This window comes from Bubalus bubalis, chromosome 21 (genome assembly GCF_019923935.1).
Source record: "Bubalus bubalis isolate 160015118507 breed Murrah chromosome 21, NDDB_SH_1, whole genome shotgun sequence".
Lineage (NCBI taxonomy): Eukaryota > Metazoa > Chordata > Mammalia > Artiodactyla > Bovidae > Bubalus > Bubalus bubalis.
In genome coordinates, this window is record NC_059177.1 from 22,008,331 (window position 1) to 22,031,383 (window position 23,053).

General features: G+C 38.4%; 1 long non-coding RNA gene across 2 annotated transcripts in view; it reads left to right on the forward strand.

Moving 5' to 3' along the window:
- Positions 1 to 23,053, forward strand: part of LOC102411250 — a 303,056-nt gene that overhangs the window by 40,476 nt on the left and 239,527 nt on the right. For both annotated transcript variants that reach the window (XR_003105552.2, XR_328933.3), the window contains one exon: positions 5,591 to 5,684. This is a non-coding gene — a long non-coding RNA (uncharacterized LOC102411250). The remainder of the gene's footprint in view (positions 1 to 5,590; positions 5,685 to 23,053) is intronic.

The following is a 23,053-nucleotide window of genomic DNA, read 5'->3' on the forward strand; positions in this document are numbered from 1 at the left end:
ATTCCATATATATGTGTTAGTATACTGTATTTGTGTTTTTCTTTCTGGCTTACTTCACTCTGTATAATAGGCTCCAGTTTCATCCACCTCATTAGAACTGATTCAAATCTATTCTTTTTAATGGCTGAGTAATACTCCATTGTGTATATGTACCACAGCTTTCTTATCCATTCATCTGCTGATGGACATCTAGACTGCTTCCATGTCCTGGCTATTATAAACAGTGCTGCGATGAACACTGAGGTACACGTGTCTCTTTCCCTTCTGGTTTCCTCAGTGTGTATGCCCAGCAGTGGGATTGCTGGATCATAAGGCGGTTCTATTTCCAGTTTTTTAAGGAACTCCACACTGTTCTCCATAGTGGCTGTACTAGTTTGCATTCCCACCAGCAGTGTAAGAGGGTTCCCTTTTCTCCACACCCTCTCCAGCATTTATTGCTTGTAGACTTTTGGATCTCAGCCATTCTGACTGGCGTGAAATGGTACCTCATAGTGGTTTTGATTTGCGTTTCTCTGATAATGAGTGATGTTGAGCATCTTTTCATGTGTTTGTTAGCCATCTGTATGTCTTCTTTGGAGGAATGTCTATTTAGTTCTTTGGCCCATTTTTTGATTGGGTCATTTATTTTTCTGGAGTTGAGCTGTAGGAGTTGCTTGTATATTTTTGAGATTAGTTGTTTGTCAGTTGCTTCATTATATTCTTTATTTAGTTATTTTTGGCTGTGCTGGGTTCTTGTTGTTTTGGGTAGGCTTTCCCTAGTTGCAGTGAGTTGGGGGCTACTCTCCGTTGGGGTGCGTGGGTTTCTCATGTGGTGGCTTCTCTTCTTGCTGAGCACAGGTTCTAGGCGTGTGTGCTTCAGCAGTTGCAGTACCTGGGTCCATTAGTTGCAGCGTCTGGGCCCTGGGCTCCTGGGCTTCAATAGTTGCAGCTTGTGGGCTCAAGAGCGTGGGGTCAGTAGTTGTGGTGCACAGGCTTAGCTGGCCCGAGGCAGTGGGATCTTCCTGGACCAGGGATCAAACCCGTGTCTCCTGCAATTGGCAGGCAAATTCTTATTCACTGTGCCACGAGGGAAGTCCTAGTATATGTTTCCAAAGTTTATCCTTGTTGTAGTATGTATGTATCAGTACTAAATTCCTTTTTATTCCAGAATATTATTCCATTCCATGAATATAACACATTTTGTCATATCCATTTACCAGTTGATAGACATTGAATTGTTTCTATTTTTGAGTCTATTTTGAATAATTCTGTTATGAATATTCTGCGTGCATAAGTCTCTGTGTAGATGTATATTTTCATTTGTCTTTCACCCAGGAGTGGAATTACTGGTTCATATGGTAAATTTATATTTACTGTTCAAAGAAACTACCAAACTGCTTCTCAAAGTGGTTGCACTATTTCCTATATTTATTACCTTTGATTTTTGGAGTTGTTTTAAGATTAATTGTCTGTTGTTTATTAAGAAACAGAAAGTTGTTAACCACAGTATAAAGTAATTATGTAGCAGACACTCTGATATGATACTCAGATTTTCCTTTAGGACTGAAAGATCTATTCCTCTACCTTCTAGAAGTGCTGCTAGCTGACAGTCCTCAGGTGTGTCAGTCCTCTCCAGAAACTGCCCTTGGCTAATCAGTCACCTTGTCCAGGGTCATGGCTGCTTCCAAAGGGCAGAATGTATCCAATGACTAGTTGATATGAGTCATATTACTGTCTTTTTGCCCCAACTGAGGGGTCCATCCAGTTTCAGGGTTCTCTGGGGAGCTGATGGAGGCCCTTGTTGAGACCGCATTACTGCCCCATCCCCTGTCTTCTTTCTTCCCTTCCTCCAGAAGGAGGATTGCTACTCAGACTACTCTCTAGTAAACATTGTGCACATTATTCTGTATCTGTCCATCTGAATTGGTTCTTGGAGGAAACCAGTCTTGAAAACAATGAATTTCTACCTTTTAAATATATAGATTACATTTATACTTGTCTTATTAGGTATATCCCTCTGTTGACAAGAATCAAAGTATCTTGTTGAAGCCTAAAGCTACGTTCTAATCCCTGCATAGAAATCAGCTTCTGTTATCTCAGTATCTACCAAGAGAGGGCAGTGACATGCTAGTTAAACTAGCAGAACTGTGCTGAGAATAAAGCAGTTTGATTATCACAGAAATTCCCAGTACTTTGTTCTCCAAAATAAAAAAATATATGTATTTTGCTGACTCTTCCTATATATTGAGAGATCTGTAGGATATATTAGGAATAACTTCATTTAAAATGCTCTAAATAAAGCAAAATTCCAATGAGTTCCCTTTTTTAAAGGACACTTCTGAGCACAGACTGTGGTTTTAATTTTTAATTAATTAATGCTTCATTTGAAGCATTTGAACAAAGTGGATTCTTCTTAAAATATAGTTATGGATGACTTATAAAATCATATAATGTTAGACTCCAGGGTTTCTTTAGTTCAGTCTCCCTATTTTGTAGGTAGAAATACATGGTGTCAAAGACTTGGTGTGGTTAGTTCAAGAGTACCAAGGAGAACCATGACTAAAATTTGGTCAGCGTTTTTTCTCTATACCTTACTCCTCTTCCTCTCTTGTAGGACTTTGGTTATTTATAGTTTTTCAGGGAGTTAAAAACACTCATTCATAAAGAAAAACACTACAGAAATCCCCCTGAATGGGATTAGTGATGGGTATTAACGTCAGAGAATTAGGCTGACTATGATATTTTCAGTGACTGAGTTTGGCATGTTCCAGGATTTGTTTTCTCTCTTTGCATTTCTAGTCATTTAAAATATTACTCTTAACAATAGCTGATAATTAGCATAATTAGTTCAGTCAAATCTAATTGGCCAGTTATTATTTTGGATGATTTGGTTTTACTTTGTAGTACCCAAAACTCTTCTCTTGGTGAAATTATATTGTTTAAGAATATAGAACTCTCTGGGAGAGTTCCTAACAAAGTAAAAATCAAATAACCATCTTTGTTAATATCAATATTAAGTTTTCTAATCTCTTTGCTTGGCAAAACCAGGAAATATCCTGCACCAGACCTGACTAAGTTTTTAACACTAGTTTTATTTAGGGAGCTTCCCACATACTGGTGTCCTTTGTTAAAATCGTAGGCAAAGTTCAGTGCCATTTATTTTTTGATGATCTTCTTGCCGTGAATTAAAATTCTCCTAACACTCAATTCTCTTTGTCTCTGTAAACATGTACCCTTGTTGTGACAGAATCCTAAAGAATTACAATGTGTAATTATAAATGCATTGCTTATTCAATGGTTTAAGTTTTCCATCTCTTTATCATGTGCTTTGAATTTTAGTGGTGTGTGTGTTTGAGAACAGAGAAAGATGAGAGAGAGAGAGACAGATAGACAAGAAAGGAAGGGACCATTTCTTTGCTGGTCTCTGCTTGTTTTCTTTTCTTCTGTATTGAGACCTGTGGTCCCTTTATCACCTGCAGAGTTGGTTGTGCTTCAGTTATTGTTTCAATACTGAGGTGTCTTTTTAAGGAGCCCAAAGCCATCTTCACATCTTCAGTTTAGCACCAATTTAGCTTTTCCAGTGGTCCAGCTCTGACCTCTAATTTGTCATTGGTTTTCCCTGAACTTTGAGTAAATGATCTAACTGTTCTGAGCCTCGGTCTCTTGTACATGACATGTATTAAGAATACCCAACTCACAGTTTCAGTGTGCAATGGTAGCTATGAAATATTTAACACACAACACTCAGTCAATATGTGGTATCATTGCTTCACTGTAAGATCTTCACCTTCAAAAATTTCCTGCTTAACTGTTAGTTGCATGGAGTGTAGAGAAACTAGAACAGCTTATGTTATTATATGAGCTCTTTGTTTCCCACTCCATCCCCAAATGGGTGGAATTCTAATAGGGTCAAACAGCAGGGATGCATGTCTGGTAGAATTTCAGGCATCAACCAATCAAATGCAAGAGTCTGATGGAGTGTCTTTGTTAGGTTTCTCATGGCTTCCAAAATTATTCCACATGAGGAGTTTTCCTCTTTTGCCTTTGGGCATGACTGTTGAATTTTGGGAAACTTGAATTTTTGATTGTCAGGATAACTATTTCATTCATTGTTTCTTTCTCATGCTTCAGGCCTGTACTCTCTTCTCCCCTATTAATCGTGGTGCCCTATCTTTTGCATATATCAACTAATTTGAAACATGGTACTTTAAAAGATTGCTTTGTATTGCATGTATCTACTAGATATCTTTTAATTATGATGCATGACTAAAATTTTATTTATATATTTAAAGCTTGAAAATTTCAATGCTGTAGTTCCAATACTTTGATAAGTGTGTGTTGCTAAAAAACAGACTAGTTAAGCGTCAGATTTCTAAAATACTATCTTGTAATTCTTTCATTTTTTTAAAAATAAAAGTATTATTTAATTGCTTAAAAATAAATTGGGAAGATTTAAAATATTTTGTCTTTTTATGAAATGCTATAATCTGGGGGTAGATACTTACTGTGAGAGTTTACTTACTGTGAGAATTTAGATAACATTTGTGAAAAAGTGTCTTGCAAGCTATAAAGTGTTATTTATATGAGGAATCCTTATTGCCAAAGAAACTGACAACCAGACTTGAAGTCACTGTTATAAATAACAATAGGAATTTTAGAGAAATAAAAATATGGCTCACAAGTTTAATCTCTTGGTTTAAGGTTTGGCTGTGTGCATGCTAAGTTGTTTCAGTTGTGTCTGACTCTTTGTGACCCTATGGACCATAGCCCACCAGGCTCCTCTGTCCATGGGATTTCCCAGACAAGAATACCAGAATGGGTAGCCATTTCCTCCTCCAGGGGATCTTCCTGACCCAAGGATTGAACTCATGTCTCCTGCGTCTCCTGCATTGTTGGTGGATTCTTTACCACTAGTGCCACCTGGGAAGCCCCCAGTGTTTGGCTACATTGTCTTTAAGATGATCAGTCTTGGAGTCTCTGAAAACACAAGCAGAAATTCAAAAGTAAAACAAAAAAATTAACACAGAGATGCCCATGTTTCCATCAGATGCAGAGGACATGTTTTTGTCCTATTTATTAAGTGATGAGAGTTGGGGTCAGATGTGTTACAAATTACTACTGTAATGATGTCTGATATTGGTTAAGTATCTCTTTTATAGTCTGAGAGTCAGGGTGCTCCTTCTCTGACATACCCCTTTTATTTACAATGAGCCTATTTTCTGATGATATCCTTTTAAATAGTATCCATTTTATCACCCAATTAATCAAGGTTGATAGAAAACCTAAATGGAATGTTATTTTTCTTAAAAGAAAAGCACTTTAAAGGTAGTGAAAGGGCAGCCGATTTAGATGTTTGCAAGTCATATCTATGGAAAAATAAAATATGTGCCTTTCTATGCTGTCTTCCCTTTAGTAAAGTGTTCTGATGCTGCAAATTACAAAAACATTTATGGCTTATGAAATTCTCATTACCCCAAACCCCTTTTCCCTTAATTGTTAGTGTGGTAATGCGTGATGGCAAGAAACAGACTCTGGCGTTTTGAACAGGCATAGTACTAATGCTATGGCTTGTGGCAGCTCTTTTATTAAAAGTCTCACTGTTCCTTTCCAGTGACTCCCTAATTAGCTCAGGCTCTGGCCCAGAGGACTGTGCATGGCTGTATTTAACTGCCTGGAAAGTGGCTCTGAAAAGATGCTGGCTCAGCGTAAGTAACTGGGTTGTATCCTGGCTGCCTTTTGGGTGAGAGCTTTATTTTTAACTCTACTCCCTGTTTCAGATGATTGCTAAAGTTAGACTATAGTGAGGAGAACTTGGTTTCATTCCTAGACCTTTGCTTCCTACTTGGTAGTGCTCATAGCCATTTTGTTCTTCTCTTTTGCCACTAAGAGGTGGAAGTAAAATGATAGGCTTCTCTGGAAAAGGTTATGTGCACAGTACTTAAGATTTGCTATGTGTTTCTCTGTCTATAGCTCTTGCAGGAACAACTCTGTCTTCTTTTATTCAGGTCTTCTATCACTGAATGATATAATAAATAAAATAATACAAAACAAAACAAGCAATTCAGTTGCAATTTCAGGGTGGGAAAGAGGCTATAAATATATGGAAAAGAGCACATCCTTGCCCACTAAGAGTGTATATCTAAGTATAATATAAGGTAGACTGAAATAAGGGTCAGAGAGGAGAATTAATGTTAATAATATACTTTAACTCAAGAGAGCTTAATAGGGGGATCAGGGAATGTTTCCTGGAAAATGTGTTGTGTGTGTGAAGTTTTTAAAAATGAAAAGGGTTTTCTAGGCAAAGAGTAGATTGGGGGTATCTCCCAGTAATGAACTGAGAAGAGCCATGGCAAGGCTTGGTGACCAGCACTGATGAATGTGGCATACATGATTGGATATACTAGCAGACAAAGCTAGAGAGTCAAGGAGGGCCTTGAATCTGCTAGCTAAGGAATTTTAATATTTTATAGTACTGGATTTTTATAGTACTGGATCTCTCCCAATCATATTTGAAATCTGTTGAAATATTTCTGTATTTGTTTTTTGAAAAACATTATATACCTATTACTTGAATTACTTTGGAGTCATGCTCTTGGTTTCAGAACAATACATTTTAGTGAAGCAGAAATCATTTGGAAGACATATCCATGATGTCATTTGTCTTATTTAGTCATCTCCAGAAGGAGTGACTTAAACTGATCAAATGAGGTAATATACATGGACACTTTAAAAAGAATAATGTCAAATGGTAGATTCTATTATTCTGAAGAAAACCCTTGACCTTTATATTATCATATCTACATTTATTTAAAACTTAGCATTGTTATTCTTTTCCTTTATTCCACACCCTCCACCTTCATTAAAGAATAAAGACAATATAATAACATTAAAGAAAATTTGGAAACAGAAAGGAAAATATATGCACAAGTCCCCTCCTCTCATTGGGCTACTTCTCTCACTATAGTCCTGGGTTAGAGCAAAGTTGCATTTTGGCTGTTTTTGCCAGGCTGGCTGGCATTTGTTCTCTTTTTATCTTGAGTATCATTCTGACTTTCCCTGAAGAAACAAGCTACTCTTGGACCACATGGTTGGTGTGAGACTGACCTTTTGCTTTGTCTGAAAGCATCATGGCATGGCCACATGGCAGTTGCATCATTCTAGTTATGATGATTGGTTTAGGGATGGACATGTGGTCAAGCTAGGGCTTTCCTGATAGCTCAGTTGGTAAAGAATCCACCTGCAATGCAGGAGACCTGGGTTTGATCCCTGGGTTGGGAAGATCCCCTGGAGGAGGGAAAGGCTATCCACTCCAGTGTTCTGGCCTGGAGAATTTCATGGACTGTATAGACCTCAGGGTCGCAAAGAGTCGGACATGACTGAACGACTTTCACTTACATGTGGTCAAGCTACGCTATTCAGAATCACAGACTCAATTCTGTGACTTTTGTTAGAACTTTTGGAAAAGAAGCATGCTTTTTCCCTGAAGTTTGCTGAGATAATAGAATATAAGCCTAAAGCTACCCGAAGTTATCTTGCTACCACTTGAGTAAGAATGGGGCCAACTTGGGGGAAAACAGAACCAAGAGCCAGAGAGAAAGAGAAAGTGTTTTCTGATGGCACTGCTTGAGAAGCAGCCATGCCAGGAATTGCATTACAGTCATGGATATTTTTTAGTTATGTCTGCCAATAATTTTCTTTTTTGCTTTGGCCATTTTGAACTGTATTTCTGTCATTGATGAACATACAGAGAAATACCAGAGGTGTTAGAGTTTGAACTCAGAGGAATAAGATTATCAGTGGGAGCTGTAGTGGTCTGGGAAATCAAAATGATGGCAATGGCATTTATAAAGTTTTGAAGGATGGCTCGGATTACATTGTTTTATTAGACACAGTCTCTCCATCATGCTCTGGGGTTTGTGCTGAGTAGTATGCACCCTCCTACCTGGCCCAGGGATGACATACTTCCATGTACCCTCAAGGTCAGTTTTTAGGAAAGGAGGGACAGCCACCCCGCCTTTGTGCTGTCTGCTTGGCATGAGACATGGCTTAGACCTACTTCAGCTTACAGTAGCTCTGTGTGCACAGAGAGGATTGGAGATGCCATCAGTTTTGGCCATTTTGATAAGAGAGACAGACCATGTTATATACTTGGTTTCTCCCTTTGTTCTCATCCCAGAATATTTTTCCTGGTGAATCTAGCTGAAATGAACATCAAGGTCAGCTGGAAAGAACAACCTGTAGGCTGTGTACAGAGATCGAGTGGGATACTTGCTCTGAACCTTTAGAACCAAACAGTAGAAACGTCTCCTGTCATCCCCCGTCTCTGTGCATCAGGGCTCAAGTGCCATCAGCACAGGCACTAGCTGTGGCGCCTTTGGAAGAAGTCTTTGTGTGTCGCCGAGGCTGTTCTTCTCCTGCACCCTGTAAGGGGAAGCAGGAGTGAAAGTGGACAGATTTTCTGAGCAGGCTTAAGCTCTGATGTCCTTCACGCTGCTGACTTTGGCATCTCTCTTGCCGTCGAGCTGTGATTGCAATCATCATCTCGGCAGGCGTATCACAGCTCCAGTTAGACTGCAGATGGTTTACACCCAAGCCAACAGAAAATGTGCATAATCCATGGGCTAACAGATCCTCACAAATCCTCCAGAGACAGCAGGACATGCAACCCATGCCCAAGCTGCTTTCATTTCTGCAAATTCCAAACTGGTTAGACAGTGAAGGATCAAAAGCAGGCATTTAGGTAACAGTAAAGAGGTAGGCTGATTATGTAGTGGAGTGGCTTTGCATTTTAAACTGAATTTATCTCTTTCTCTCTTTCACTTACTTGTCCTTTTATCTAGTTCTGAATCCCTAACTAAATGTTACTACTCCAGTAAGTTCTAGTTAAACAGAATGTTTCTCTTTTTTCCCTTTTCTTTCCTGTCCTCACCTCTCCTCTTTCCCTACCCTCTCTTTCTTTTCTGTGCATGTTATTGATTCCACTCTTATGGGAAAATTACAATTAAAAACAAACAAACAAACACTAAAGCAGTCAAGGCAGGCTGGTACAGAGGGAAGATCACCAAATGTCTTTTTCTCCTAGCTTCATCTTTATGTTCTGTGGACCTTAGTTTCTAAATCTATAAAATGTAAAGCTAGGAACACTATATTATTTTGTTACCATTGTTCTAACAAATGATCACAAACTTAGTAACTTAATACAAATTTATTATCTTACCATTCTGTAGGTAAGAAGTCTAATACAAGACTCTTGAGCTAAAGTCAAGGTGATAGCAAGGTTTCATTCTTTTGTGGAGGTTCTAGGGGAGACTCTGTTACCTTACCTTTTCCATCTTCTAGAAGCCACTGCTTTCTTCAGTTTGTTGCCCTTTTCTTTCTTCCTCAAAGCCAGCAGGTCAGATCCTCCTGTCCTATCTCTCTGACCTACCCTTTGGCCTTCCTCTTCTATTTTTAAGGACTCATGTGATTAGGTTGAGTCCACCAGGATGATCCTAGATAATCCGCCTGTTTCAAGCTTCTTAATCTTAATCACATCTGCAGAGTCCCTTCTGCCCTGTAAGGTAACATAGTCACAGATTTTAAAGAATCTATCTGCAATGTAGGAGACCTGGGTTAGAATTCTGGGTTGGGAAGATCCCCTGAAGAAGGGAACAGCGGCTGCTGCTGTCACTTCAGTTGTGTCCAGCTCTGTGCGACCCCATAGACGGCAGCCCACCAGGCTCCCCCGTCCCTGGGATTCTCCAGGCAAGAACACTGGAGTGGGTTGCCATTTCCTTCTCCAATGCAGGAAAGTGAAAAGTGAAAGTGAAGTCACTCAGTCGTGTCTGACCCTCAGCGACCCCATGGACTGCAGCCCACCAGGCTTCTCCATCCATGGGATTTTCCAGGCAAGAGTACTGGAGTGGGGTGCCATTGCCTTCTCCGATTATTCTGCTTACGTGTTAGTGGATCCCTAAGTCTCTATACATATTGAATTCTCTTTGTGGAAGCTTCCTGTCTTCCCATCTTGTCCTAAAGATCAAGACTATGATCTAAATCTAATTCAAGTTCAACTCAATCTCTGATAACCAAACTGATAATTGATAGGGCAATTTAGGTTCATCATCATGCAAGTTAGCTTATGTGTTTTAAAAATGTCTGTTTAATTGAAAATTTTTACATTGGAAATTTCACATAAAAACACAAATTTCCAGCTTCTCTCAAAGGGCCAACGACACCACCACCAGCAGCAAAATAGGAGAATTTGATAACACTAGGCTTTTTTTTTTTTTTATCCTTTGCATGACAGCCCTTAACCAGAATTGAGTAGTGCCTATTGGTTATCTTCTTCAGACAGACATTTTGTACTTGTTTGGTCTCTGTGTGAGCATTTGAATTTTCTAGCTCTGTTCTAGCCCTTCTATTTCTTTAGCCCTACTATACAACTGCTCTTCACCCTGATGATTGAAAAGTACTGCACATGCCTGGAGTTATAAATTATATTTATCCACTAATTATTGAACTAGGCAAACAGATTACTGTATTTTATCTCTTTTATTTTTTTTTTCTGGTTCAAAAACAATACATCTATTATGGCATTTGAGAAAACTTTCTAAATCACCACAACTATACCTCCTCCCTTAAGGATTTCAGTTAATTGAGGTTTTCAATATTATTGGCTTCCTTCTGTTTATAAAAGAAAAATGAAAAATGGTAACTGTCTTTTGTAGGTAGTAATTTATTGGTTGCTTTAATAGCCTCCGTTTTGAAAATGTATTTTCCAGCTTTCCAAAATGCAGGTGATACTTTTATAATATAAAAATATTTAGTGGAAGTTATTCATTTCATAAACATCCTTTTGCCACTATGTTTTGTGCTGCTACTACTGAGCTCTAGGCAAAGAGAATTGAATGGAAAATTATTCATTGCTTGGTATTTTGAGACTTGCAATTCCCTTCCTAGATTATTCAAGGCCAGTTATAACCCAAAAGGCAAGGTGCTGAGATTTATTGATAGAAAAAAATAAAATAAAACAAGCAAACCACAGTCCCCAAAAGTCACATATCCCACATCTAATCCAAATATTACTGTGATGAAAAAGCAGAAACATGTAAATAATTTGCATCTGAGACTTTAATTCTGTATTGAATGATGTCCATTCTGAAGGAGATCAGCCCTGGGATTTCTTTGGAAGGAATGATGCTAAAGCTGAAACTCCAGTCCTTTGGCCACCTCATGCGAAGAGTTGACTCATTGGAAAAGACTCTGATGCTGGGAGGGATTGGGGGCAGGAGGAGAAGGGGATGACAGAGGATGAGATGGCTGGATGGCATCACTGACTCGATGGATGTGAGTCTGAGTGAACTCCAGGAGTTGTTGATGGACAGGGAGGCCTGGCGTGCTGCGATTCATGGGTTCGCAAAGAGTCGGACATGACTGAGCGACTGATCTGATCTGATCTGATATCATCTTAAACAATTATATACTCAACAAAAGCTATCTTTTTGCCTTCTGAAATATGTAGATCAAATGGGGTGCTCTTCATTTAAATTCAAATTGTGATAGTTGTGAAAGTTCAGGAGTAATGGAAAGAAACTTTGCTAGAGATAAGCAATGTTCATTCTCAGTTTTTTGAAGGAAACATGAGTTGGAATGTAAACCAAGAATTAGTTACATAAATTGAACTTATGTCTTAAAAAGCTTTCTAACAGTGCCTTTTTGTCTTACACTACATCTTATTGAACATGTAAAATTTAGCTGGATCTTAAAAAATTTGAACCTTTATGAAAAGGTACATAATTAAGTCAAATTGGTGATGAATTAGGTTGAAAGTTAGGTGATATAAATCAAATGTTCCCTAATTCTGGTTTCAGAAGAGCAAGCAGCCAGTGGAGAGGTTGGCATTTTACAAAAGAATATACCATAAACACTTTTGTAGAGGGTATCTTTTTGTGTTTAAATATCAAGAAACAGAGGTGCAATTTCAAATTATCTGTTCACCGCCTGAATATTCACCAAGTCAGACAATTTGCAGTTTTTTCATCTTAGAGGTAGAGTTCCTTCCTGTGCCATGATTTTCCACTGTACCTGGTGAAAGAACAGATTTTCCCTTTTATTGAAGAGGTTGGCTGGGTGCATATAGTAAATTGGGAAGAAAGTGGTTTGATAGAAACTGCTTGAGGTTGTAACTTTCAATTTTCCTAGTTTTTGTTCTCTCCCTTAGACCTTTGAGTTGATTGTACCCGTGAAAAAGGAGAAAAGGCAGGCTGGTAATGAGCTTGGCTGCCTTCGTTCTCCATTCCTGCCACTCAGGGTTTTATTTTTCAATATTTGAAAGTTCAGCAGTTTCAGAAGGGTAAATCTATTTAGGGATTACTTTGTTTTTGTGTTTTGGGAGAATAAATAATGTGGGAGGTTGTACAAATGTTTTTTAAACAGCTCAGTGTGTATGTGTGTGCACGTGTGTGCATGTTTGAAGGGGAATCCAAAACCCCCTGCGGAACTATTATTTGCTACTTTGTTGTTACTTTTCAGGGGATTTGGTTATCCCAGAAATGACACTTATGTAGCCCAAAGAAAATAAAAGGACATACTTGAAACATTTAATTATATTTCTGTTTTGCAGATATTATGTATTTTGTAGGAGATTAGGATCTTTTTCAGAATATATTTTTTTCACATAAAACATCCCAAATTACACATTTATCCACTTAATTATGTCAGTGGTATAAGGACAATGAGGAAATTAGGATGAAAACTCCTGCTCTTTATATTTGGAGGCTCAGTAGAATGCATAGTTTATAGTTAACTAAAATTACCTTGATATTTGGTTTGCTACTTGTCAAAGACAAACGGCATCCAACTCTGTGAGAGAACATAGAGCTTATTTATCTCCCTGCTAATTTTCCAAGCCAATCCTTTAGAAAGACATTTGAATTGGGAACAGGAATCCCTGTCTGCCATGTGGCTCAAGGCACATGAGCAGATGTCAGTCAGTGAAAAAGGAATAATGGAATGAAAGCTCTTACACATGAGCCACCATGGCCTCTGTGTCTCCCTCTTTGAATGTATATCACACTTTAAATCCACGGATCCTCTCAAGCAAGTCTGCAGGCCCCAGTGGGGGCAGTTTCGGCATGTCTGGTTTTTTCTGTACCACGTATAGTTTCCAGGAATATGTTACTTTCATAGACCTTTTCTCTGCCTGGATCTTGTCTCCCTGTCTATAACCCCCTCTTTCTCTACTACAGCTTTCCCATGTTGGTTGAGTATATGCTGAAAGTTTGCATTCTCCTCAGATTCCAGGTGGGAGCAGGAAAAAAGCCCCTTCTACTCGTGAATCTTCGAAGTGTAGCTGAGGCAGGGCTGTTCTTAGTACCCATTCTCTGAATCTAGGAATGAAACCTGGGTCTATGGGGATGGTGGGAGGTGGTGAAAGGAGCCCTCACTTACATCTAACTCTTCCCTTTTTCCCTCCACCTGCTTAATCCAGCTCAGGAATGGTTTTGAGGGCTTTCCTTTGTAGTGGAAAATTGCACTTGCCTCATCTCCTCTTTTTTTTTTATTCTACTGCTCACAGGAAAAAAAATAGATACCTTAAAGTAGCCCCTGGTTTTTAATATAAAGAGAGGCTTCTGGAATTTAGGCAACCTTTTTTCCTCCTAAGTGTGTGGTTCTCAATGTGGAGGCCTATTACTTTCATGAGTGCTACCCTTTTTATGACTTAAGTTGAGGTTGAGCAATGACTCCTCTGTTTCCTGCCCTCTAGTAGTGGCTGCTTCAGCCTCACAGTGGCTACAGGATCACAGGGGCTATAAGACTTAGGCAGGATGAAAATATATCAGACAATATGCAAAATGTTATTCCATGAAATCAATACTACTAATAGCAAAAGCTGTACAAATACCACCACTACCACTTCCACATTTGTGTGTCATTTTGTGTCTAACCATTTTTAATTAAATGCTTAATTCCTTCCACAACTTTGCAAAGTAGCTTTCTAAAGTTCCTTTTTTGTATGAGGAGATTAAGACAGAGAGATCAAGGGGCAAGCCCAAGATGATCTATGTTGAGAGTTTTCAAATCTAGACTGGAACGGAGGCATTCTGATTCCAGGTACTCTGTATTTTATTAGACTTGATTTCTGCATTAATAGGTCTTGTGGCAACTTGTCTGGGTCATTACATTCTTCTGCTTCATGCTTTTCTAGGCCTTCAGTTCTTGACTGACTCCTTTGTCTGTTTTGAAACTTGCTTCTCTTATGTTAGTCTGGATGTCAGCTGCTTTCTCCAGCTTCTGTCTTGCTTAGATTAACTGGAATTCCAGATCTCCAGCTGGGCTTCTCACCCCATCTAATCCTCCTCTGCTTGTTTACTACAGTAGATTATAATCAGATTTCCTGAAAGATTAATGTAGTGAATAGTGAACAATGCCAGTTTCTAAAATCCCAAATTCTAATTTTAGAACCTAGTATTAATAGCTTTGCATAGAAATCTTTATTGGTATTTTGTATCCTATTGATTTCATTCTAGGATAAAGTTAAGAGTTGATTTGATTTTTGCTTTTCATTGGATAATTGAGGGCATACTAGCTCCGAGTGTGTGCATGTGTGTTAAGTCACTTCAGTTGTATCTGACTCTGTGTGATCCCCACGGACTGCAGTCTGCCAAGCTCCTCTGTCCATGGGATTCTTCAGGAAAGAATACTGGAGTGGGTTGACTTGCTCTCCTCCAGGGGATCTTCCTGACCCAGGGATTGAACCTGTGTCTCTCATTTATACCTGCATTGGCAGGCAAGTTCTTTAGAGTGGGCCACATGTGGAAATTGTAGAACATATTTCTCAGAACTGACTCTTTTGTGCAATGGAGTTTGCATAGTAAATTAAATAGCTGGCCTTGACTCTGGTCCCACTGCTGTTGCTGACTCAGTGTTTCACCATGTAATCAGTGGAGCAGTGCAGACTATATGTCTCCTGTACCATGTATGTCATATTATTTTACTATTTGCATAGACTCCATTTAAGTAGCAAGATAGAAGATAATACTTAAAATACAAAGTCAACTCATAGATATGCCTTGAAATCAATTGCCCATGCTTAAAGCTCCATAGATAATAGGAACTCATTAACCCTGAAACAAACGGGTTGAACTTAACTAAAAATGAATTGTGTGTTAAGAAAATATGTAATACAAAAACTGTAGATCCGTGACCTACAGAATTAGTGCTGTGCTTCTTCAGGTTACTGTTATGTTTGCCTTTATTCTTCTGTCATAGGAAAATATGAAAATGTCAGAAGTTAGGGGGCATTTGCCTAAAGCTGGCAGCTTAACCACTTCTCTTGATGGCTTGTACAATAGCTTCAGTTAAAAGATATCAGGAAATAGAAAAGCAAAAGTCTCAGATGACAATGACAGCTATAAAGGTGTGGGAGTTTCTAATGAATCTCTGTATCATAAAGTCATATACCAAGGCCAGCTTTTATACAAATTGTGGCAAAAATGTGAGAATGTAATTACATCAGTGGACAGAGTAGCAAAAGGTTGTGGAGTCAGGGGGAAGCATTTTAATAGGGTTCTCTATCACAAAACAAAGGCAGAAGTATTTAACAGAGGTAATACAAGTCAGCAACTGGTTCTCATTCTGTGCCAGAAGAGAAGAGGTCCTGATAATTACTGAAAATTTGAATAGACCCCTGAAAGATAGACTCAACTCTGCTAAAGGAACAGCATCGTGATCTAAGTGAACTAGTTATCAGAATTATTTAACTCCTCTAGGGACTAGGGACTTGAAGTAGATGGTAAATGAAAGAAACACACTGTCACTTGGGGTAATTAAAATATTTTAAAGTATTTTGGTTCTTTGGAGTGCTGTGTTTTTCATTTTTTCTCTGTAGACTCTCAATATGTTTTGCTGTTGTGTTTCATCTTGTAATTTGAGGGACAAAATTATAATTTGTTAATGCCACAATGGTACGTGTATGAAAGTGAAAGTGAAAGTGAAGTTGCTCAGTCGTGTCCGACTCTTTGCGACCCCATGGACTGTAGCCTACCAGGCTCCTCTGTCCATGGGATTTTCCAGGCAATAGTACTGGAGTGGATTGCCATTTCCTTCTCCAGGGGATCTTCCTGACCCAGGGATCGAACTTGGGTCTCCCTCATTGTAGACAGATGCTTTACCATCTGAGCCACCAGGGAAGTCATAGCACAATGGTACATGTATGCTGCTGCTGCTGCTAAGTCGCTTCAGTCGTGTCCGACTCTGTGCGACCCCATGGACCGCAGCCTACCAGGCTCCTCTGTCCATGGGATTTTCCAAGCAAGAGTACTGGAGTGGGTTGCCATTGCCTTCTCCGGTGGTACGTGTATAGTAAGCACTTATTTGTTGAATTGAATGAGTGATGGACTCAATAATTATGAAAATATAGTAATTACATTATTTTACTGGCTCACAGTTTTATATTTGCTGTGATTGCTTATTGATGGCCAGACTTAAGGCAAAAATTAAGGTTACGGATCTTGTAACCTTAAAATTAAGGCTTATAACCAAAACTTAAGGCAGAGCTGATTTTAGAGTTTGATGTTTCAGAAAGACAAATTTTGGAGAAAAGGATATATTTACTATTAAAAAGTATAGATGGGTAGCCCTGTCCCCCTGAAATACATTTACAATTAACCTTTTAAAAAAATCCTATATCTCTTATATGTCTTTCTGAAATGTTTTGCCCCCAACAGGGCTAGTTTAGACAGTGCTATCATTTACTTGACATTTTCAGTGAGTTGGACTTCCCTTGTGGCTCAGCTGGTAAAGAATCAGCCTGCAATGTGGGAGACCTGGGTTCGATCCCTGGATTGGGAAGATCCCCTGGAGAAGGGAAAGGCTACCCACTCCAGTATTCTGGCCTAGAGAATTCCAAGGACTGTATAGTCCATGGGGTCGCAAAGAGTCGGACGAAACTGAGTGACTTTCACTCGCTTCACTTTAGCGAGTTACACTTACCTGTGTTTAAAGGCATTTATACAAAAATGGGAGCAGTTTAATTAAGTTATTTTAGAAGCAGTAGATTTGGAGTTGGAATAATCTGGCTGTTTCTCTTGCCTGTCCTTTGAATAAGAGATGTGGTTTTGGTAGACTGGTCTCCTAGAGCCACTTTGAGCATTGGCGCCACCGTGACACAAAGGAGAACTGCAGACCAATGAATCTTTACAGTTACTCCTCAGATAGCACATTGTTCAGTGAGTGACCAGATTATTTCAAGCACTCTTTCTAAGATTAAGATAATTATTAAATCATGATAACATGTGTTTAAAGGAAAGAAGTATCTCATAAAATCAAGGGAAGAAATAACAAATGTAGAAAAGGCTCTTTTGGTTTTTTAATATGGACATGGAACACAAATAAGCAGGACTTTAGCCGGAGCTGGAAGGGACAGACAGAGATTGAATAACTTGACAGGAGGAACTGCTAATAGGTGTTGGTAGACATAAGGCAGAAGGTACAGTAATGGGTATTTGTTTTGCCAGTTCTGTGTTCTTTCACATGTATTCCCTAGTTTAATCTACTTAGCTGCTTTGATAAGTCGGTCTTATTTATCTTATTAGAGAAGGAAACCGAAGCACCCAGAGCTTCAGTTTGAGCTGTTGGCAAATAGAACCAGGATTTGAATTCAGAGATGATTCCTTATCTCTGTATTTGAAGCATCTCACACAGTGAATGTTTCCCAGTTGATGCTCTGGTCTTTGTAGTTTTCCCTGACTTTTCTTGAGTCTCTAGGTCAGACTTCCTTAGAAGGTTGAACTCTCTTGTCACAGGAAGTGTATACACCTTGCCCTCCTGCTCTGAGCCAGGGGTGCACGACTAAGACTAAGGTCAGGTTCATCACCGTGCTGTTCCTCCTGTCAGTTTGTTTAACCTTCCCGCTCCCCCTGAGTCCTGTCTCTGTACTCTCAAGGTTTGGTCTCTGGCTCCTTTTATTAGTTTCTTTGAGTCTGGATGTTTATTACCACCAGTGTCTGGGTCACAGCTTCTGTGTTCTAACTGAAGTTCCTGCTTCTTGTTCCCTGTACCCTCACTATATGTTTATGCTCTGCACAGTGTGCTAAAATCCAGAGCCCTGTGAGACCTCTTGATGCCTACCTGCTCCTTCTCACCTGTGGCAACCTCCTGCCTCTCTAGTCAGGGCCACCAGTTTCACTTTCCTTTGCCAAGACCTCAGTTTTGCCCTGCCATGATGCTTAAGGATGGGTGTTATTCCCTGCATGTCATCCTTCCACAAGTGCATGCAGATGTGGATAAAAATCCAGAGAAAATAAGCAAATAGTACCACCAACTTGTATTCATTTGGTGTGATTTTCTTTAAGATATTTTGTTGGATGTAAGTAATACAGTTTACCTATTTTATAATCTTGAATTATTATTTACATAAGAAAATCAGTTAACATGATTAATCTGATTTGTATCTTCATTTTAGAAGAGGAGTTTTGCTCTGCTACCTCACAAAGCAAGTCTATGTCATCAAGAAATAAACATAAAATTTTTTGTTTTATTGTTTTATTTTATTGTGATGATTATAAGGCTTATAATTTTAAGATTTTAAATAAATTATCTGTATGAATAGCATTACAATAAAGTTCACTTCTACTGTCACATACTTTTGACCTAAGTAAGTGTTAGTCGCTCAGTCATGCCCAACTCTTTGTGACCCCATGGACTACAGCCCACCAGGTTCCTCTGTCCATGAGATTTTCCAGGCAAGGATACTGGAGTGGGTCCCCATTTCCTTCCCCAGGGGATGTTCCCAACCCAGGGATTGAACCCGGGTCTCCTGCACTGCAGGCAGATTCTTTACCAACTGAGCTACAAGGGAAGCCCTAGTTTTGGCCTAGATAGTGTCATTTTAATGCTAATAATAATAATTTAAAATTATTTATTAAAATAAAGAAATTTTGAAATAGTTTCAGTTACCAGTTGCACATAGTTCTTCCTCGGTATCCATGGAGGATTGGTTCCAGGATACCCTATGGGCTTCCTTGGTGGCTCAGACAGTAAAGCGTCTGTCTGCAATGCAGGAGACCTGGGTTTGATCCCTGGGTTGGGAAGATCCCCTGGAGAAGGAAATGGCAGCCCACTCCAATATTCTTGCCTGGAAAATCCCATGGAAGGCGGAGCCTGGTAGGCTACTGTCCATGGGGTCGCAAAGAGTCGGACACGACTGAGCTTCTTCACTTCACTTGAAGTTCTTTGTATAAAATGGTGTATTGTTTGTATATAACCTACAAACATCCTCCCATGTTCTTTAAATTATCTGTAGATTACTTATAATACCTGATGCCATGTAAATGCTATGTCAGTACTTGCCATTGTCTGGCAAATTTAAGTTTTGCTTTTTTGGAAATTGCTGGAATTTTTTTTCAAGTATCTTTGATCTGTGGTTGGCTGAATCTTTGGATGTAGAACCTATGGATATGGAGGTGTGATTATTAGTGATGGGAGGACAATGAAGGTTTTAGCACAAATGAAAGCGTGTAGGTTGTGTGAGCTTAATGTCCCAGTGCTATAGCAGCTCCTTTCTCTTTCATTCAAGAAAGCATTTCAGGATGGATGTGAGTGAGAGTAGAGTTATTATAGGGAAATCCACAGAGTAGTTGATCATGTACTAACTTTCTACTGGTACTTTAACTTTTATTAGAATCTAGTTGCTTTTGACATGTCACTGTTGATCAACACACTAGTGTATCTTAATACTGAGGATAAGACCTCCATTCTAGCTGTTGATGTCTAAACTTACAGTGTTTGCTAGAATTTTCCAGTTTTTCCAGACTTTGGCCCTTGCCTCTTTTAATCTTCTTATTTTCATTAATCAAAATATGTTGGTATATTGTATTGGAAAAGCATAAGAAAAATGAGACCCAAAACTCATTACATTTTATTGATTTCTCCCACATATTATTAGGTTAAGGTTTAGGTTAAGTTTTATCAGAAATCTCTTGTTTTTGGTCATCAATATTGCCTTGTAGTAATAGGGTCAAGGAAATACAATGGTCTTTTGAAGTTAGAATGTTAACAGAAAGTTTTCAGGTGTGGGAGTACCTCTGTGTGTAAAAAAACCTATATGTAAAAGATAGAGTGACCTAGCATCTTGACACACTGTGGGCAGAATAATCTTTCTAAATACAAAAGGGATCTTGTCACTTCTCTGCTCATTAGCTTTCAGTGGCTGTTATTGCTCACAGAACAAAGACAGAACCACTTAACATAGTCTGCTTTTTTACTCTTATCTTACCCTTCCTTCTTTCTTTATGTCTGTGCTCTGGACACACTGTCCTTTTTTCGTCTTGAATGTCAGTGTCCTGTACCACAGGACCTTTCCTAATGCTGATCCCTCTACTTGATCCTTTTACTTTCCTCTCCCTTGCTACTCATCTCTCAGTTATCAGCTCAGGAAAGACTTCACCAAGTTAATAGGTCCAGATCATCCCCTTCAACTAAATATTCTTACTTCTTATTATCATCCCAAATTTCCTTTTATATTTATATGATTCTGTGATTGATATTTGCTTTCCCCCTCTTGGTGGGAACTCCAGTGGCTTTGTCTGCTTTTTTTTCATTGCTTTTGTTTCCAGTGCCTGGCACATAATCTGCTCTGAATGAATAAATGAGTGAGTAGATAAAACAACATGACACAAAAATGGCTGGTGGTGCATTTGAGAGCTTGTTTGGTTCCAGCTGGGAAGCACAGCTGCAGGTGAACTTCAGCCAAAGAGTGGCCCTTGTCTACCTGAGAAGGTCATCTGCCTTTTGGATTGAGCCTCAGGAGTGCTGTATGTGGAGCTGTCAGGGAGGAAGAGGTTGCTTGCCTTGGCATCCAGATGTCTGTCACTTGCCCTTTCAACCAAGAATGCAATTTTTGATCTTCTGAATTACTGGAGGCCAAACAATCTGTTGTTGATAGGTTGAGAATTATTTTATTATAAAATATATCCATTTGGTTAATGTGTTTTAGCTCTCATTTATATGAACTCATTCAGTCCTCATGACCATGCTGTGAAAGAGACACAGCTGGTATCATTAACATATGAAATGACTGTTCCATATTGATTGTATTACTTTACCCAAATCATGCCCTAGATAAGTAGTTGAGCTGGACCTTAAATTTGGACCTTCAGACTTCAATCCAGAACCTGTCCTACCAAGCTGCTCCTTCTTTAATTGGGCATATTATTTTGGAACAAGAGGTCAGTGAAATTTCATTTGATAGCCTTTTGCCCCACAGTGAAGGTAAATGACAGATATCAGGATAGGCTGGGTGTAGTTTATATCACAGGGTTTCAGAAGTTGAAGACCCTTTGCTCTCTTTTGAGATACCATATTACACAGAGACATTTGAAGAGACTTCTCTGGTTGCTGACAATAATCTTGTCAATTATCCTTCCTAACCCCCAAATCTCTCTTCTAATTATCTCAGATTTCTTGCTAATAAACCAAACTCTCCTAATTACGTTCCACTGATTTCTGCTCTGGAGTTTTATGTGTGTTTTGGGTGCTTAAATCTGTTTTGTGATAACAGTGGGAAAAGGCATCTTATCTTTATTTTGGTCCCAGTGTCATTTGTCACTGTAAATCTTATTTTGAGGGCTTTTATGAAATTTTAAATCCTTTCTAATTGTAAAACTAGTATACATCATATAAAAATAAAAATAAACACAAATAACCTACATTCCATTTTTGAACTGATAACATATTTGTATATCCTACCAGGAAATTAAAAAATTGTTTTAAAATGTTATTTTTAATAACTTTATAGAATTTCATCATCTGAGTATAATATACTTTATCTAACCATCTTTGTGATTTTTTGATACTTAGGTTGTTTCCAATTTCTCATAATTATAAGTAAACATTCAGAGTGTTGAATAAATATCTGTGTCCAAACCTATGGTTATTTTCTTAGGATAATTGCTTAGAAGTTGAATCATTAGGTTCACCATCTTTCTAAAACATGCAGTTGGAAACAAAAATAAAATAGTAACAATGGTTTCAAAATAAAAATTAAAAGCTTTCTTTTTTTTTTAGGACTTAGAATTTTTATTTTGAATTGACTCAAATTTAGGCTTATTTTATTTTTTTAATATAAATTTATTTATTTTAATTGGAGGTTAATTACTTTACAATATTGTATTGGTTTTGCCATACATCAATATGAATCTGCCACAGGTATACACTTTCTTTTTAAACTTGTAAAAATTAACTCAAAATTAGTTGTGGACCTACATGTAAAATGTACACCTATAAAACTTCTGGACAATAACATAAGAGAAAATATAGATTACCATAGGTTTGGCAGTGACTCTTAAAATACAACACCAGAGGCACAATTCATAGAGAAATAATAATCTGAATATATTAAACTTATAAACTTTTGCTCTGTAAAAGACATTGTCAAGAGAATGAACTAAGCCACAGATTGGGAAAAAAATATTTGCAAAGAGGTTCTCTGACAAAGGACTGTTATACAAAATATACAAAGAACTCTTGAAACTCAATAGTAAGAAAGTGAACAGTCTGAAAAATGAACAAAAGATCTGTACAGACACCTCACCAAAGAAAGTACATAGTTGACAAGTAAACATGTGAAAAGATGCTCGACATCATAAGTCATTAGGGAACTGTAAATTAAAAGTGAACTACCACTACATGCCTATTAGGATGGTAAAAATCCAAAACATGGACAACACTGAATGCTGCTGAGGATTTGAGGCAACAGCCGCTTTCGAAGACACTTTGGCATTTTCTTAAAAAACTAACATACTCTTACAAGACCCAACAATTGTATTTCTTGGTATTTACATAAGGAGTTAAAAATATATATCCACACAAAAATCTCCATATTGCTATTTATAGAAGTTTTATTAATAACTTCCAAAACTTGAAAATCCCCAGGCAAGAATATTGGAGTGGGTTGTCATTTCCTTCTCCAGGGAGTTTTCCTGACCCAGGCATAAAACCTGTGTCTCCTGTATTGGAAGGCAGACTCTTTAACACTGAGCCATCTGGGAAGCCCGCAATGGAATATTATTCAGCAGTAAAAAATAAATTGACT